The sequence below is a fragment of the Oncorhynchus mykiss genome, unplaced genomic scaffold, assembly GCF_013265735.2.
Source record: "Oncorhynchus mykiss isolate Arlee unplaced genomic scaffold, USDA_OmykA_1.1 un_scaffold_343, whole genome shotgun sequence".
Classification (NCBI taxonomy): Eukaryota; Metazoa; Chordata; class Actinopteri; order Salmoniformes; family Salmonidae; genus Oncorhynchus; species Oncorhynchus mykiss.
Window position 1 is genome coordinate 65,001 of NW_023493791.1, and position 5,000 is coordinate 70,000.

The following is a 5,000-nucleotide window of genomic DNA, read 5'->3' on the forward strand; positions in this document are numbered from 1 at the left end:
GGTGACCAGGTGCACGCCGGCCTTTGGGTGACCAGGTGCACATGGTCCTTTTGGGTGACCAGGTGCACATGGTCCTTTGGGTGACCAGGTGCACGCCGGCCTTTGGGTGACCAGGTGCACATGGTCCTTTGGGTGACCAGGTGCACGCCGGCCTTTGGGTGACCAGGTGCACATGGTCCTTTGGGTGACCAGGTGCACGCCGGCCTTTGGGTGACCAGGTGCACATGGTCCTTTTGGGTGACCAGGTGCACATGGTCCTTTGGGTGACCAGGTGCACGCCGGCCTTTGGGTGACCAGGTGCACATGGTCCTTTTGGGTGACCAGGTGCACGCCGGCCTTTGGGTGACCAGGTGCACATGGTCCTTTTGGGTGACCAGGTGCACATGGTCCTTTGGGTGACCAGGTGCACGCCGGCCTTTGGGTGACCAGGTGCACACGGTCCTTTTGGGTGACCAGGTGCACGCCGGCCTTTGGGTGACCAGGTGCACATGGTCCTTTTGGGTGACCAGGTGCACGCCGGCCTTTGGGTGACCAGGTGCACGCCGGTCCTTTTGGGTGACCAGGTGCACAAGTTCCATTTGGGTGACCAGGTGCACGCGGTTCATAACAGCGCGGTTATCTGCTTTAATGTCCGAGGAGGGGTGCTTAAGTGTGGGTGCCCTGGTTCACCTGGTATGCGAGGTTGTGGAGGTGGGGGGGGTCCCCTGCTGGTATCATCCCCGAAATAGAGGGGTGATACCCGGGTGGTGAGTAAGGGCCTACAAGCCTGGAGGTCAATAGCTCCAGGGGGTAAGCTCTACTGTCATGTCCGTAAATAGAGTGGTGTTACCCGGGTTTTGAACCATATTTTAATTTTTGGGTTACCAGATGCACACGGGTCTTTTGGAAAACAATCACAATCTGCATCCATCGTAATATCTTAAACTGTATATAAAGCACCTAAGGACGGGCCTGACCGAGAGAGGGCCGTAGTAGGGTACTCCCCTAGCGGGCTATATCAATAGAATGACCGGTAAAATGATTTAAAACAGTTTTATAATTTTTGGGTTACCAGATGCACACGGGTCTTTTGGAAAACAATCACAATCTGCATCCATCGTAATATATGAAACTGTATATAAAGCACTGAAGGACGGCCCCGACCGAGACAGGGCCTTAGTGGGGTGCTCCCATAGCGGGCTATATCAATAGAATGACCGGTAAAAGTATTTAAAACCGTTTTATAATTTTTGGGTTACCAGATGCACGTTTTCAATCACCAGTTGCACGGAGGATTAATAGCAATCTGCATCCATCGTGATTTCTTAAAGTGTGTAAAAAGCACCCAAGGACGGCCCTGACAGAGAGAGGGCCGTAGTGGGGCACTCCCCTAGCGGGCTATATCAATAGAATGACGGGTAAAAGTATTTAAAACCCTTTTATAATTTTTGGGTTACCAGATGCACGTTTTCAATCACCAGGTGCACGGAGGAAAATGAGCATTTGCATCCATAGTCATGTTTTAAACCGTCCATAAAGCACTCTTGGCCGGCCCCGGCAGAGAGAGAAAGAGATGGTGAAAAAAAAAAAAAATCATCATCAGACCTTCCATAAATAATTCGGGCCGGCCCCCATTGCTAAAGGTCCGTAGTAGGGTGCGCCATAAGCGGACATGAATAGATGGAACACCGCTAACCGCATAGAGAACCGTGTTTTGGGTGACCAGGTGCACGTTTTCAATCACCAGTTGCACATTTTCAATCACCAGTTGCACGGAGGATTAATAGCAATCTGCATCCATCGCGATTTCTTAAAGTGTCTATAAAGCACTCAGGACGGGCCCGACCGAGACAGGGCCTTAGTGGGGTGCTCCCATAGCGGGCAACAATGAGAGGGGTGCCTTTAAATTCATTTTGAACCATATTTGAAATTTTGGGTTACCAGATGCACGTTTTCAATCACCAGTTGCACGGAGGATTAATAGCAATCTGCATCCATCGTGATTTCTTAAAGTGTGTAAAAAGCACCCAAGGACGGCCCTGACAGAGAGAGGGCCGTAGTGGGGCACTCCCCTAGCGGGCTATATCAATAGAATGACGGGTAAAAGTATTTAAAACCCTTTTATAATTTTTGGGTTACCAGATGCACGTTTTCAATCACCAGGTGCACGGAGGAAAATGAGCATTTGCATCCATAGTCATGTTTTAAACCGTCCATAAAGCACTCTTGGCCGGCCCCGGCAGAGAGAGAAAGAGATGGTGAAAAAAAAAAAAAATCATCATCAGACCTTCCATAAATAATTCGGGCCGGCCCCCATTGCTAAAGGTCCGTAGTAGGGTGCGCCATAAGCGGACATGAATAGATGGAACACCGCTAACCGCATAGAGAACCGTGTTTTGGGTGACCAGGTGCACGTTTTCAATCACCAGTTGCACATTTTCAATCACCAGTTGCACGGAGGATTAATAGCAATCTGCATCCATCGCGATTTCTTAAAGTGTCTATAAAGCACTCAGGACGGGCCCGACCGAGACAGGGCCTTAGTGGGGTGCTCCCATAGCGGGCAACAATGAGAGGGGTGCCTTTAAATTCATTTTGAACCATATTTGAAATTTTGGGTTACCAGATGCACGTTTTCAATCACCAGTTGCACGGAGGATTAATAGCAATCTGCATCCATCGTGATTTCTTAAAGTGTGTAAAAAGCACCCAAGGACGGCCCTGACAGAGAGAGGGCCGTAGTGGGGCACTCCCCTAGCGGGCTATATCAATAGAATGACGGGTAAAAGTATTTAAAACCCTTTTATAATTTTTGGGTTACCAGATGCACGTTTTCAATCACCAGGTGCACGGAGGAAAATGAGCATTTGCATCCATAGTCATGTTTTAAACCGTCCATAAAGCACTCTTGGCCGGCCCCGGCAGAGAGAGAAAGAGATGGTGAAAAAAAAAAAAAATCATCATCAGACCTTCCATAAATAATTCGGGCCGGCCCCCATTGCTAAAGGTCCGTAGTAGGGTGCGCCATAAGCGGACATGAATAGATGGAACACCGCTAACCGCATAGAGAACCGTGTTTTGGGTGACCAGGTGCACGTTTTCAATCACCAGTTGCACATTTTCAATCACCAGTTGCACGGAGGATTAATAGCAATCTGCATCCATCGCGATTTCTTAAAGTGTCTATAAAGCACTCAGGACGGGCCCGACCGAGACAGGGCCTTAGTGGGGTGCTCCCATAGCGGGCAACAATGAGAGGGGTGCCTTTAAATTCATTTTGAACCATATTTGAAATTTTGGGTTACCAGATGCACGTTTTCAATCACCAGTTGCACGGAGGATTAATAGCAATCTGCATCCATCGTGATTTCTTAAAGTGTGTAAAAAGCACCCAAGGACGGCCCTGACAGAGAGAGGGCCGTAGTGGGGCACTCCCCTAGCGGGCTATATCAATAGAATGACGGGTAAAAGTATTTAAAACCCTTTTATAATTTTTGGGTTACCAGATGCACGTTTTCAATCACCAGGTGCACGGAGGAAAATGAGCATTTGCATCCATAGTCATGTTTTAAACCGTCCATAAAGCACTCTTGGCCGGCCCCGGCAGAGAGAGAAAGAGATGGTGAAAAAAAAAAAAAAATCATCATCAGACCTTCCATAAATAATTCGGGCCGGCCCCCATTGCTAAAGGTCCGTAGTAGGGTGCGCCATAAGCGGACATGAATAGATGGAACACCGCTAACCGCATAGAGAACCGTGTTTTGGGTGACCAGGTGCACGTTTTCAATCACCAGTTGCACATTTTCAATCACCAGTTGCACGGAGGATTAATAGCAATCTGCATCCATCGCGATTTCTTAAAGTGTCTATAAAGCACTCAGGACGGGCCCGACCGAGACAGGGCCTTAGTGGGGTGCTCCCATAGCGGGCAACAATGAGAGGGGTGCCTTTAAATTCATTTTGAACCATATTTGAAATTTTGGGTTACCAGATGCACGTTTTCAATCACCAGTTGCACGGAGGATTAATAGCAATCTGCATCCATCGTGATTTCTTAAAGTGTGTAAAAAGCACCCAAGGACGGCCCTGACAGAGAGAGGGCCGTAGTGGGGCACTCCCCTAGCGGGCTATATCAATAGAATGACGGGTAAAAGTATTTAAAACCCTTTTATAATTTTTGGGTTACCAGATGCACGTTTTCAATCACCAGGTGCACGGAGGAAAATGAGCATTTGCATCCATAGTCATGTTTTAAACCGTCCATAAAGCACCCAGGGCCGGCCCCGGCAGAGAGAGAAAAAGAGGGGAAAAGTGTTGAAAAAAAAAAAAAATCATACCTTCCATAAATAATTCGGACCGGCCCCCATTGAAAAGGTCCGTAGTAGGGTGCATCATTATCGGACATGAATCTCGGGAACACCGCTAACCGCATAGAGAACCGTGTTTTGGGTTACCAGATGCACGTTTTCAATCACCAGTTGCACGGAGAGAGAAAAAAAAAATCATACCTTCCATAAATAATTCGGACCGGCCCCCATTGAAAAGGTCCGTAGTAGGGTGCATCATTATCGGACATGAATCTCGGGAACACCGCTAACCGCATAGAGAACCGTGTTTTGGGTGACCAGGTGCACGTTTTCAATCACCAGTTGCACGGAGAAAAAAAAAGTAATCATACCTTCCATAAATAATTCAGGCCGACCCCCATTGAAAAAGGTCCGTAGTAGGGTGCATCATTATCGGACATGTATATCTGTAACACCGGCAAGCGCATTGAGAACCGCATTTTTGGGTTACCAGATGCACGTTTTCAATCACCAGGTGCACGGCTGTGAAAAGTGGGACTCTGTCATTTTTTCGACCAATTTCTGTAATTTTCAAAAAATGATTAAAAATACTTCCCGAAGGGCTAGAGGTCCCAAATTTCGTCTCATACCCTCTCTCGTGATGGGCAACAATTACATAATGTAAAAAAAAATTCGCATCCACAGGAACCTATGCATCCTGTGACATTCACTTTT